The sequence below is a fragment of the Lolium rigidum genome, chromosome 5 (assembly GCF_022539505.1).
Source record: "Lolium rigidum isolate FL_2022 chromosome 5, APGP_CSIRO_Lrig_0.1, whole genome shotgun sequence".
NCBI classification, from domain to species: Eukaryota; Viridiplantae; Streptophyta; class Magnoliopsida; order Poales; family Poaceae; genus Lolium; species Lolium rigidum.
This window is the reverse complement of record NC_061512.1, coordinates 160,522,156-160,536,838: the sequence shown is the minus strand read 5'-3', so window position 1 is coordinate 160,536,838 and position 14,683 is coordinate 160,522,156. Positions and strand designations below refer to the sequence as shown.

Sequence of the window (14,683 nt, the reverse complement as noted above, 5' to 3'; positions counted from 1 at the left end):
TTTGTTTAATTGGTTCCGGTTGCCCGTTGGAAAATCTATATGCAGGCTGAGGGCTAGCTTTGATGTTGTGTTCACTAATTAAAAGGTACAATAGTAGCTGTTGTAAGGAACTAGAACATAAATAACTCTTGTTCCTTTTTGAATCACATAATTAACCTAGGTGGTTAGACATTATGCTCTTGAACCGGCACCAGCATTGGCACTCTACTGAATGTTTGGACAGTAATGATTTGGATCATATGGAAGGTGCTACGAATGCTACCTACAAGGTATTGTGCATTATTCTACAATCTGTGCATGGATATCAGTTGTAATCTGTAAATTTTGGTTCAAAACTTTTGCGGCTTCCTTGCTTTGAAAAAATCTGAATTATACCGTATACTCCAACTTCCTGACCAGATCATTGATTTGCTGAAATGTGTGCTTCAGGTATTAAGGAAAATCAAAGGATTAGGTAACTATGTGCAACAGAATCACACAGCTGGTGGGTGGCCAGACGCTAGAGCTCGAGGGGTTGGACGGCCCGTCGCTGGACCTTGAGGGATTAGGCAACCCTTCGATGGAGCTTGAGGTGGTGGACGCCCGTCGTTGGACGCGGTCTTTGCTGGGATCGCCGGCAAGGTGTTGTCTAGAGCACGCGGACCTGGACAGAGGCATAGGTGCACGAAGGGAAGAAGGAAGTACGGAGCTCTCATGGGAGGACAAGGACAGAGGCACCAGCATGGGCGGACCCAGGTATAGCTGAGTGGAGGCATAGGCCCCCACTCAATTTTTTCAAATCTTCTTGAGTTCATAATTGGATAAAAAAATTAAATCATGCGAATTTACACTGTATGTGCCCCCAGTCACATGATTCGCCCTGGCTCAGAATTGTTTTTAGGTCCGCCACTGGGCGCCGGATGGATCGCTCTCGCTGACAAAATCATGAATTGGAGGACTATGTTAAGAAATTTTGACTTGTGCAAGCTGCTTTTTGAAAAAATAATTGTGACTGGCCGACATAGATTATTTCAGTACAAAGGGAGTATTAATAATACATAAACTAAAAACATGATTGATTTTCAGTTCTAACATGATACCTTTCAGATGTTGAAGTTGGCATTTTCGACCGCGTCACCGAGCAAACAATCCAACATCTCTGTGAGCGTCATGGCCTCATCCATGACAACCTCCTAATACAAAAAATAAAAATCAAATTAGAAACGTTGGATCTAAATCAAATTAGAAACATTTGTTCTAGGTGAAATAATGGTTGATCTACGTGAAACAATACTCACAGGTTCATCGTTGTAATTGAGATCCTTCCATATCTGCATTAATGTTGATTTCATGGTGAAAACGGACACTGCAAATCTCACACCCATTGTAACACATCGAGTCATGCCTATCACTCCATGGTCCATCCCATTTTCCATTTGCTGACCAACAACGAATACAGGCGATCCGGAAGTCCCTGGAATTGCAGCGTAATTGGCCCCAATCTCAAGAGAAGGTCCACCCTCACAACTGGCGTGCTCGGCTGGAAAAGCACTGCAGATAATTTGACATTAACAGATGCAGATAATTTGACATTAACACAGCAGCAATGAACTAAAAATAAGCTAATTCAGGACATGAGTAAATCTTACGTGATTTGTCCGTAGGAAGTTCCCGGCTCACAGATGTATTTGCCCGAGGGATCGCTGAACATGCCAAGCATCACTACCTCCATATCTTCTCTAGGCAAGTACTCATAAAACCCAACCGGACTAGCCCTACCAAAACCCTTCTCGGTTTCAACAAGAATGAAGGCAATATCCGTGGCCTTGTTTTCAGCGTAAATGACGGCCTCGGCACTCTTGGTCAATCCAGCAAAATGAATAGTCACCCGTCTATTGTGTTGCATCTCTACGGTGTGGGCGCAAGTCATGACCAGGTGCTTGTCTGCATGGGTAGCAACGAGGAACCCAGTACCCATGCCTTCGTCCGACTGCACACAAACTACGGAGTGCCGATATTCATATATCAAATTGGTCCAATGACTTGGAAGGGGAGACTCCATGACGTAACAGATAACCTTTATAGGGATAACAAAAATGATACTCTGTATTATGAGACATGGAAGTAGTAGTGCTCTATTTTAAAGAAATGGCATAAATTTAACCTTTTCACAGGTAACGAGAAGTTATATTTTGTTATGAGTGTTGCAGATGCACATTATATAGCATGACTTAAGTCCATGAATTATGCCAAGTTTCAGGAGGTAAAAAAGTATCAAACTGAATCTTCGGAGGAGTTATTAGTATTCGTGGACTAACTAGTCCAAAAGGGGGCATCATGTAACCAATAGATTACTAACTAAAATACTCAGCATTCTATTAGCTTGAAATTGGCTAGATGAGTCATAGTGGGGACTAACATCGGGTCTATGTTAGTATCTTTAGACCATCTCCATCCTAAAGCTTAAGGTTTTGTTTTTGAAAGTTAAACCAAGTATGACCAAAATTTTAGAACAATCTATCAACAAATATAATATTTTGTAGATACCATACGTAAATATATTTCATTATTTATTTAATAATATTAATTTTGTACTTTGCATTTTAGTGATATTTAGTAAAAGCAAAGTTTTTTTTGCTACTAGTAAACGCTAAGTTAAATTTGACATAGTTTGACTTTCTAAAAATAATACTCTCTCCTGCCTATTTTATGTTGCGCATAATTCTTCGTGCAAGTTAAATTGTGCAAACTTTGACTAAAAATATAGATAATAATATAAAGATCTACCATGACAAATGCATACAATATGAAAATATATTTCATAACAATTCTAAAACTATTATCTTTTTGTTGTATATGTTTATATTTTTATCAATATAGATGATTAAACTCTACGAATTTGAGTTTGACCAAAGTTTATGTACAATATATTTTGGATAGGAGAGAGTATAAGCCTTAAGCTTTAAGATGGAAGTAGTAGTTGCTAGTATCATATGTGTAGTACTCCCTCTCTCACAGTTTATTATGCGTACGCGTACCCCTAAGTCACAAATTTAATAAAGTTGCATTAATTATATGTTATAAAAATTATATCATTAGAAAGTTTAGATGTTCTATTTTCTAATGACATAATTTTTGCATTATATAATTTAAATTATATAGGTCAAATTGGCGACCTACGGATACGGGGAAGACTAGTAAACTGAGACGGACATAGAGTGCCACATTTATTACTTTGTAAAGTTTTTTTTTTTCTAGGGATGAAACATAGGTAGTCATCATTATCCTCTTTTTTTTCTTAATTAATGTCATGCCATATCATTAAAATGCTTAGTTGGCATTGCATATTTGCATGTTGTTGATGTTACTAATATGTTGCTCACAACTATGAGTAGTGTTAATTATAATAATTCTACTTTACAGCTCAATTTATAACTCCACTTTTTACTAAGTCAACAACCTTTATTAAGAGTCGAACACAAGCTTAATCTAGGTCAACTTTTAACACAAACAGAACTTGCGTACTCTATCGCCCTAAGATGCACAGTGGTAATAAACCGTAACTGCCAACTGTTCAATCAAGAAAAGAATACCATTTAACTACCGTAGTCAGCTATTTGTAGACCCATTATATTATAAAAATTTTGTGTATTTTGCATTTCAAAAAGGCTCGTCATATTTTTTTTCCTAGCCTAAGTGGCTCAAGATCGTTAAACTAGCTCGTCTCTTAGCACAAGCAAAAATAGGGTTAATCTCAGATACAGACTCGTTTACACCCGGATGAAATTGCACAATAAAAAAATGGGTTAATTAGATATCTGCCACTGCAATTATTACATATTCGAGAAATGCCACTATAATTTTCATCTTTCGAAAAAAGCCACTTCAATTCTCAAGATTTTTCGAAAAAACGTCTCTCAGCCTTCCAAAAATGCCACTGCAAAGGCATATTTCGAAAGATGAAAATTGTAGTGGCATTTCTAAAATACACAATAATTGCAGTGGCATATATCTAATTAATCCATAAATCAACATCTAATCTATAATAATAATACATATACATTTTGATTTTTTTATTACAGCTAAAAACACCAGCCAACCAAATAAAAAATCCTATTGAACGTCATAGCTGGTTTATTCCAAACTACACTTAAGGGGAGTGCAGCCAACAAGAACCTAGCTGTTCAGACGGCTTTTGCACAAGCCCTAACTATAACCCAAACGGGCCTACTTTGACATATTTTGGGAATGCTCTTAGTTCGCATATTTGCGAGGGCTGTCGGAGGGTTTTCACTTCTCTTCAGTCAAACCAAAAGTCGGCCATTTGGAAAGGGCGCTTTACTTTTCCTAGGGAAAACAAGCCCTCCAAACAGGGCCCACCCAAGGTTCAGAAACTTCATCTTGCGGATTCTGAAATCATGGTAATATGTCAATATTGTATACGACCTAATATAAAGCATATTCATTTAATAACTACTTCCTCCATTTCAAAATATAAGACAGTTTTGGCAGCTCAAATTAAGCTGACAAAACATCTTATATTTAGGAACATAGGTAGTAAAAAAATTATATATCACTTACTAGAACGATTGAAGATTTTTTTTTATGGATGAACACTTCAAGGCTTTAGCGTTGCAGAACTCCTGAAAATCCTGAAATGACAACAACATATCAGTGAATAATTTATATAAGAATGATATATTACAAGTAATATTGGAGCTTTTAGATTAAAGTTGGCTCATTCATCCAAAGAAATTTCCAGAGTTTGCAAGCTCCTAGATGCAACCAGGGATTTTTGGATGGCAGCTCAAAATGCGCACCCACACCCTCACCTCAGCCAATCATTTCGCGGTATGCTCATGCACCGAATTAAAATGTAAATATCAGCCGTGTTAAGTGGAACAATACCAACCTCACATTTCAGATTTACAGACTTCCAAATTGATGTTTGTTCCAATTGTTTCTACTACGAACTCTAGGATCTCTCCTTCTTCTGGACTGGGTTATCTACTAAGAACCATTGCATAATATTACTAGCTTAATTAAAGAATGAAATAGCCAAATTGCTACACACAAGAATTGCTGGCAGGAAGCAAACCTCAAGCAGGAGAAGGCAAACTTTAGGTATCACACTTGCAGAAGAGCAAAACCTGAAGAGAATGGCAACCTTATTGCCACAAGATCTAGCAAAAATCTATGACAATCCACCAATTTTTCACAAGTATTAACACCAGATGGCGTGCAATACTTACAAGACTACCAACAATCCGAAACATGTAGTACGAGAGAGAAAATACAGGAGAATGAGAGAGAAAATATCTACCTTACTCCGCCGTTTCACAGGGCCGGGTCGAGCACCGACTGAGGTCACGCGCGGCCGGGTCGAGCAGCGCCGGGTGGTGACGTGGACGAGAGATTCTCCGTTCGTCGCTGTAGATCTCGCGCCGCCTGCCGGGTCGACCTCCGCCGGTCGTCGCTGTACTTCTCGGCCTAGTCGTCGATGCGGTTGGAGGAGGGGTGCGGAAGACGACGCAGGTTAGAAAAGGACGCGCGATGAAGGAGAAGGCGGACGAGAGCGGCCGGAATTTCGGTGACCGGCGCCGGAGAACCGGACTGGACGGCGTCGCCAGGGTTCGGCCGGCGGCGCTGTTCCAATGTCGTGCGACTCGTGGTCGGCGGAAACGGGGATGGAGAAAACCCTAATGGCCACGCTAGGCGTCGGTCGCCCGACGGAAGATGATAAAATCGGCTGTCCTTTCTGCCCTCGGATCTACTCCCTCCGTTCTCTTTTAATTGACTCAAATTTAGTACAAAGTTGTACCAAATCTGAGTCAATTAAAAAAGAACGGAGGGATCCGACGTTCAAAATTACTCTGACGCAGTTTTGCAATTTCAACCTCTGCTTTTAGGAAAAGCAACCCGCAGTACCAAGTTGATCCACTTAAAACGAAAAGGACATATCCCTTAGACCCTATCATTTCAGTTATTTACAACATACATGCCATCGAGGGGATTTGCCCTAGGGCACGGACTATTACAACAAAAAAAGTCTTCACCGCGGCATACAAGAAAAGTATAATATTACAACAAAATCTTTGCAATATTTTTATAAAACTAATACTACAAAAATAAGTACTTCAAAAAAAAATTCTTAGGAGCAGGTCGATTTGCAACAAAATAAGTAGTTCAACAACATTTTTAGTAGGTCGATTCACAATAAAAATCATCCTCAACTTTAATAAAAATCATAAATAGTTACAATAACAAAACATGTGTTTACAGCAATAGAAAAATATTTTGTAACATTTTTTTGCTACAGATTGATCGACAACAAAATATTAATTTATTTGTAGCAAACCTTTACAACATTTGGCATATGCTTTTTCAAAAAAACTTATACGAGTTCGTTACATTTCGTAAGCATGTATACAACATCCAATAATGTTGAACAACACAATCTTATTGTAAATGTCGAGGTAAACACAACATCTCGCGTATTCTTTCGCTACAAAACTCATACACGCTTGTTACAAAATTAACTAAGGTATGCATCGTCGAAATATTCACGAAGGAAGCTTAAGTGTACTACCATCCACCGAAGCCCGATCTCGCCAACTTGACTCCGCTTGCCAGGAATCTGGCCCCTCGGAGGCCTATCGGTGTCGGTGGATCCCGTGTCCCTGATCAATCTCCCATTGCTCTATCGTCTCCTCGGAATCGTTGTCGGAGGAATCGAATCGTGTCACTTTTGTAGGATCTGAGGGCTTCGTCTTCAAATAGGTTAAAGTCAGGTGGTTCATATAAATAATCTCGTGTAACTCAACTTCTAGTGACAAAGTTAGTTGGTTCATATAAGTTTCAACATATTCCCAAACACATAGTATATGAAATCACTAACCAGGACACTAACTTGTTCCTGGCACTACAAGAAATCTGCCATAATATGACGTTTTTTTTATGACTGGAAATCAAAATGTCATAGCTTTATGACGTTCCTAGCTTTGACCGTCGTTGGCCACTCGGGGGGGGGCAAAACCCTAGAAAATCGTGACGTTATTGGGCAAAAACGTCATTGGCAATTTAGGTCAAAACGTCATTAGCAAAATATTCGTCCCGAAATATTTCCCGCGCCAGATTTTGCAATTGGCGCCTAAGGATTTTTGGTTTGAAATGACCCAAATGCCAGTACATTGACACACCAAAACTGAAAAAAGCAGGGTTATTTTGGACAATCTCCCAAATCCTCCCACCACGCCACCCACCAACCCCATCCACTCGTCTCCAATCTCCCACCAAAGCCATCTGCTCGTCTCCACATCGCCGCCTCCCTCCTCCCCTCTACTCCACCTCAGCTGCCGGCCTAGATCCGGCCAACTCCGGTCACTGGTTGCCTCGCCGACCATCTCCCCAGCACTACACCTTCCCCCTCTCTCTATCCCACCTCATGGAACCACCATACAACATCTTCCCAAAACTTAGCCCAGGATCCCGCCTGTACAAAGAGGAGCAGGAGGGCATGGCAACGGCGGCGCCTCGGCAACGGACCTTGATGCCCTCCTCGACATGTCCGTGGACGTCCTCGTCCTGATATTCCCCACGTGCCTCTCTTTACTTTCTCTGCGCTCTCTCTCCCCCGTCTAATCTCTCTGTATATCTCTGCAGGTGCCCTCGGATCCGCGCAGCACGGGCGCCGCCATGGCGAGGGCGCGTTGAGGTGAGCCGAATTCAAAACTCTCGGCCCCCGCATTCCCAACTTCCCCCAATTCAACGCCCCGATTTCTCGGATTCACGGCTCGGAGCGTTCGGATTCCTTGTTTTCTCGCCGTATATCTTCTATGCCTTGGGATCTCGTCCCGATCCGTCGCGGGAATTCGTCGTGCCTAGGGTTCCGATGGGGAGCTCGGAGATGGCCTCGCAGCGAGCAGACAGGGCGACAGCGTCAAGGTGGCCGTCAACGTCCGCCCGCTCATCACGCAGGAGCTCCTCCTCTGGCCGCACCGATCGCGTCACCTTCACGCCCGGCGAGCCGCGGTACGTACGATTCCTTTTCTTCGTGGCCCCCTACCGCTGGTCTTTGGCCAACCATCACAGCACGCGCGCATCCTAGGGGGCTAGGGTTACCGATTGAATCGACGGATGGGCGTATGGTAGATTGGGATCGACAGGATACGTTCTGGGAGTTGGTTCATTCGTTCGCTCCAATTTTATCTGGTTTGGGTTCATCCCTGTATCACACTTAACTACTCATCCTGAAACATATATGACAAGATTTGTAGATTGCCGATTGCGCTTTGCCACACGATATCCTGGAACATATATGTTGGTTTCAATCGAACGAACTAATAAATATCAGCAGAAAAATTTGAGATCCTAGCTTGCTTCATTTTCACGATCCCAACTTTTTTACCTTTTTTCTCCGGCATTCTAATGCTAGCATCAGCCGACGTATCTGATTAGAATTCTTATAGATAGAGCCAGCAAGATATGGCTTCCCTAATGTCAACATTGGTCCAAGGCCTGGTTACGAAAAGGATGAACATTACAAAGATCAATCATACACTAAGTTTACAAGATCAACACTTTCTAGAGTTTCTTGAGTAATATTAACGACATAGCTTACCTTGCAAGTAAATAGAGAAAGGGGAACTGGTGTCTTTAAGATACACTTTTTTTGTATGCCTACCATGCAAGTGCTTTGCGGTTGCTTTTCTCCGACAGTCCACTCTTCTATGGCTATGCAGATGTCATTGGTATGGTGACTGGTATTTTGCATATTGTCAACATTGGTGCTAAAGGTCGTCCAGTTCCAAAGAGAACTTGATGACTCAGTGATAGAAGGTTCACATTGCTTTCCTCTATGGTAAACATGTCCTTCAAATCTGGTGTCTACGGCGACATTTCTTATTGTGCGACACTATTCATTCATGCATAGGTTCTTGTGTCATTCTAGCAAGACAACTATAAAGGATATTTAGAGCGAGAACTGTGAAGCTCTCAAAGTTGTAGACCAATACCGTAGAATTTAATGCCAAAATGGCCGTGGTTGCAGGTTACACATGGCATTAGGCTGTTTGTTTATGCACCACATTTTCATTTTCGTCTGAACTTTTTGTTAGGGGCTGACCACCGTAGCACAGATACCCTATATTTTTTGTTTGCTCAGCTGTTCACGATGTGCAAGATGTGTTGCCGGCGGCGAGGCGAAGCTCGCATGTTCACCTAGTCTCATATAAACGTATTTGTTCTTCAAATTTATAACTAGTAATTAGAACTGTATTGGTTTATCCAAATCTGTTTGCACCAGATCCACACTTGTTAATTTTCGTTGACATGAATCTGTTGGGCCTTATTTTTAATTGGTTTAACCTGCAGCAGCATTATTTCCTGATGGTGCAAAGACTATTTCCCGCGGTGGTGAGGTACAGATGGTGCAACAGCAAGAACCGACCCGGAGGTTCCGAGCAAAGTCGGTTCCCTCGATGGAAGGATACCGTGCACTCTCTTTGTTTCGTTTTAACCTTATATTATTGTGTTGTAAATTACCGTGATGTAAATTGAGACCGGAAATGTTGTAATATACGTTGACTATGATCGTTATCAAAAAAATCTTCAATTTCATGTATTTTCGATTTTGTAATTTATTGTTAAATGTTGGAAAATAAACCTCGCAAGTGGGGAAGTATGTGAAATAAAATAAAATAAAATATGTAGGTTCTACTCTGACAATTGGAACCCACTGACTGGTGGGATCAAATCAAAATAAAAAGGCCAAAAATAATGGTCCAAAATGTTACGGGCCAAGGCCCAACAAAGCCGAAAAAAATAATCAAAACTAATGGGCTCAGCCCACATAAGGAGCTGAATGGACCGGGCTGAATTCAGATAATGACGTTTCTAATTCGTCGCAATTTTGCCACGTCGGATTGCCACGTTGGACTCGGGGGTAGGTGCCCATGACGTTTTGGGAACGTCATGCCGTCAGTGACATTTTAAAACGTCACAAAGCTCTACGACGTTTTCAAGTGGAACGTCTTAAGCAGCTCACCGTCGACTCCCAGCTTTCGACGTTTTGAAAAGCGTCACCGTAACGTCACAAGTAGCCATTATTGACGTTTCAGTGACACCTTTATTTTGTCAACTTATGGCAGATTTCTTGTAGTGTGGGAATTACAGTAAACCAATATCATCTATGATACTTTTGTTCCTCTTGATGCATTACTGATATTTTTTGTTCCTTCGGATGCAGGTACAACAAGAGGAGATGGAACTCAATCTTAATTTCCTCCACAAGATGTGATTCATTTGGATCTTAAGTTTAGCCCACATGCATGAAGAAGAGTAAGAATATGTCCAAATACCCGAAGCCAAATATGTACAAATACCCGAAGTTGAAGATGAACAAATACTCAAAGCTAGAGATGTACAAATACTTGTTGAGCATGCACACCGGTAGACATCTACCTGATAGTCACAGATTCGCGGAATATAGTGCATCTAAAGCTCTTGGCAAAAACATGCCAGTTGAGTGATACGTCTCAAACGTATCTATAATTTCTTATGTTCCATGCTACTTTTATGATGATACTCACATGTTTTATACACACTTTATGTCATTATTATGCATTTTCTGGCACTAACCTATTGACGAGATGCCGAAGAGCCGCTTGTTGTTTTCTCGCTATTTTTGGTTTCAGAAATCCTACAAAGGAAATATTCTCGGAATTGGACGAAATCAACGCCCGGGGTCTTATTTTTCCACGAAGCTTCCAGAAGACCGAAAGGATTACGAAGTGGGGCGACGAGGCGCCGCCACGCCAGGGCCGCGCGGCCAGGCTAGGGCCCGCGCCGCCCTGTTGTGTGGGGCCCTCGCGTCGCCCCTAATCCTACCCTTCCGCCTACTTAAAGCCTTCGTCGCGAAACCCCCAGTACCGAGAGCCACTATATGGAAAACCTTACTGTGATGCCGCCGCCGCCAATCCCATCTCGGGGGATTCAGGAGATCGCCTCCGACACCCTGCCGGAGAGGGGAATCATCTCCCGGAGGGCTCTTCATCGCCATGATCGCCTCCGGATCGATGTGTGAGTAGTTCACCCCTGGACTATGGGTCCATAGCGGTAGCTAGATGGTTGTCTTCTCCTCATTGTGCTATCATGTTAGATCTTGTGAGCTGCCTATCATGATCAAGATCGTCTATTTGTAATGCTACATGTTGTGTTTGTTGGGATCCGATGAATATTGAATACTATGTCAAGTTGATTATCAATCTATCATATATGTGCTGTTTATGTTCTTGCATGCTCTCCGTTGCTAGTAGAGGCTCTGGCCAAGTTGATACTTGTAACTCCAAGAGGGAGTATTTATGCTCGATAGTGGGTTCATGCCTCCATTGAATCTGGGACAGTGACAGAAAGTTATAAGGTTGTGGATGTGTTGTTGCCACTAGGGATAAAACATCGATGCTTTGTCTAAGGATATTTGTGTTGATTACATTACGCACCATACTTAATGCAATTGTCTGTTGTTTGCAACTTAATACCGGAAGGGGTTCGGATGATAACCTGAAGGTGGACTATTTAGGCATAGATGCATGCTGGATAGCGGTCTATGTACTTTGTCGTAATGCCCTGATTAAATCTCATAGTACTCATCATGATATATGTATGTGCATTGTTATGCCTTCTTTATTTGTCAATTGCCCAACTGTAATTTGTTCACCCAACATGCTAGTTATCTTATCGGAGAGACACCACTAGTGAACTGTGGACCCTGATGTCTACGGGTGCTTCTATTCTTGTAGACAGTGTTGGGCCTCCAAGAGCAGAGGTTTGTAGAACAGCAGCAAGTTTCCCTTAAGTGGATCACCCAAGGTTTATCGAACTCAAGGAGGAAGAGGTCAAAGATATCCCTCTCAAGCAACCGTGCAATCACGATACAAGAAGTCTCTTGTGTCCCCAACACACCTAATACACTTGTCAGATGTATAGGTGCACTAGTTCGGCGAAGATATAATGAAATACAAGTGGTATGAATGAATACGAGCAGTAGTAACGGCGCCAGAAAAGTGCTTGCTGGCGTGCAGTTGATGGTAGTAATATTTGTAGGATAACGTTGCATAGAAAACAAATTTTTTCCTACCGCGAACACGCAATCCAAGCCAAGATGCAATCTAGAAGACGGTAGCAACGAGGGGTATCGAGTCTCACCCTTGAAGAGATTCCAAAGCCTACAAGATGAGGCTCTTGTTGCTGCGGTAGACGTTCACTTGCCGCTTGCAAAAGCGCGTAGAAGATCTTGATCACGATCGGTTCCGGCGCCACGAACGGGCAGCACCTCCGTACTCGGTCACACGTTCGGTTGTTGATGAAGACGACGTCCACCTCCCGTTCCGGCGGGCAGCGGAAGTAGTAGCTCCTCTTGAATCCGACGAGCACGACGGCGTGGTGTCGGTGGCGGTGGAGGACTCCGGCGGAGCTTCGCTAAAGCACGCGGGAGCTATGGAGGAGAGGGGGCGGCTAGGGTTTGGGAGGGGGTGGCCGGCCACTTCAAGGGGGCGGCCAGCTTGTGGTCTTGGGGTGGCCGGCCCCCTCCCTTGGCCCCTCATTATATAGGTGGATCCCCAAGAGTTGGTGTCCAAGTCTTCGAATAAGACCCGAACCAAAAACCTTCCAAAGGGAGGGAAACCTAGCCAAGCTAGGACTCCCACCAAAGGTGGGAGTTCCACCTCCCATATGGGGGGTGGCCGGCCCCTAAGGGGAGTCCACTTGGGACTCCTCCCCCACTAGGGTTGGCCGGCCATGGAGGTGGAGTCCCATGTGGACTCCACCTTCCTTGGTGGTTTCTTCCGGACTTTTCTAGAACCTTCTAGAACCTTCCATAGAACCTTCCGCGACATTTTAATTCACATAAAATGACATCCTATATATGAATCTTATTCTCCGGACCATTCCGGAACTCCTCGTGATGTCCGGGATCTCATCGGGACTCCGAACAAATATTCGAACTCCATTCCATATTCAAGTACTACCATTTCAACATCCAACTTTAAGTGTGTCACCCTACGGTTCGTGAACTATGCGGACATGGTTGAGTACTCACTCCGACCAATAACTAATAGCGGGATCTGGAGATCCATAATGGCTCCCACATATTCAACGATGACTTTAGTGATCGAATGAACCATTCACATACAATACCAATTCCCTTTGTCTCGCGATATTTTACTTGTCCGAGGTTTGATCTTCGGTATCACACTATACCTTGTTCAACCTCGTCTCCTGACAAGTACTCTTTACTCGTACCATGGTATGTGGTCTCTTATGAACTTATTCATATGCTTGCAAGACATTAGACGACATTCCACCGAGAGGGCCCAGAGTATATCTATCCAGTCATCGGGATGGACAAATCCCACTGTTGATCCATATGCCTCAACTCATACTTTCCGGATACTTAATCCCACCTTTATAACCACCCATTTACGCGGTGGCGTTTGGTGTAATCAAAGTACCTTTCCGGTATAAGTGATTTACATGATCTCATGGTCATAAGGACTAGGTAACTATGTATTGAAAGCTTATAGCAAATAACTTAATGACGAGATCTTATGCTACGCTTAATTGGGTGTGTCCATTACATCATTCATATAATGATATAACCTTGTTATTAATAACATCCAATGTTCATGATTATGAAACTAATCATCCATTAATCAACAAGCTAGTTAAGAGGCATACTAGGGACTCTTTGTTGTTTACATATCACACATGTATCAATGTTTCGGTTAATACAATTATAGCATGGTATATAAACATTTATCATAAACATAAAGATATATAATAACCACTTTTATTATTGCCTCTTGGGCATATCTCCAACGAGTCTCCCACTTGCACTAGAGTCAATAATCTAGATTATATTGTAAGGAACCTAACACCCATGGCATTACGGTGTTGGTCATGCTTTGCCCTAGGGAGAGCTTTAGTCAACGGATCTGCTACATTCGGATCGGTGTGTACTTTGCAAATCTTTACTTCTCCATCTTCGATGTACTCGCGAATCGAGTGGTAACGCAGCTTGATATGCTTCAGCCTCTTGTGTGACCTTGGTTCTTGTGCATTGGCGATGGCACCCATGTTGTCACAGTATATGACTAATGGGTCCAATGCACTAGGAACCACACCGAGCTCTACAATGAACCTCTTCATCCATACCGCTTCTGATGAAGCCTCTGAAGCCGCTATGTACTCCGATTCTGTTGAAGACTTCGCCACCGTGCACTGCTTGAGCTTGCCCGGCTTACTGCAGACACCATTCAATATAAACACGTACCCAGACTGTGACTTAGAGTCATCAGGATCAGTGTTCCAACTTGCATCGGTGTAACTTGTTACAACGAGCTCTTGGTCACCTCCATAACAAAGAAACATATCCTTAGTTCTTTTCAAGTACTTCAGGATATTCTTGACCGTTGTCCGAGTGTTCCATTCCTGGATCACTTTGATATCTGCTAGTCAAACTAACGGCATGTGCTATATCCGGTCTTGTACATAGCATGGCATACATAATAGAGCCTCTTCTGCCGAAGCATAGGGGATCTGATTCATCCTTTCTCTTTCTTCTGCCGTAGCCGGTCCTTGAGTCTTACTCAAGACCTTGCATAGTAACATAGGTAAAAACCCTTTCTTACTTTCGTCCATTCTAAAC

At 42.6% G+C, this 14,683-nt stretch overlaps 1 long non-coding RNA gene across 1 annotated transcript; it reads right to left on the bottom strand.

Annotated features, from left to right (window-relative positions):
• Positions 1-3,867: 3,867 nt before the first annotated feature.
• LOC124658474 lies at positions 3,868-5,622 on the bottom strand. Its single transcript, XR_006989207.1, has 5 exons — positions 5,303-5,622; positions 5,078-5,129; positions 4,892-4,986; positions 4,561-4,631; positions 3,868-4,389 (listed from the first exon to the last, which is right to left on the bottom strand). It is a non-coding gene; the product is annotated as an uncharacterized LOC124658474 (long non-coding RNA).
• Positions 5,623-14,683: the final 9,061 nt, after the last annotated feature.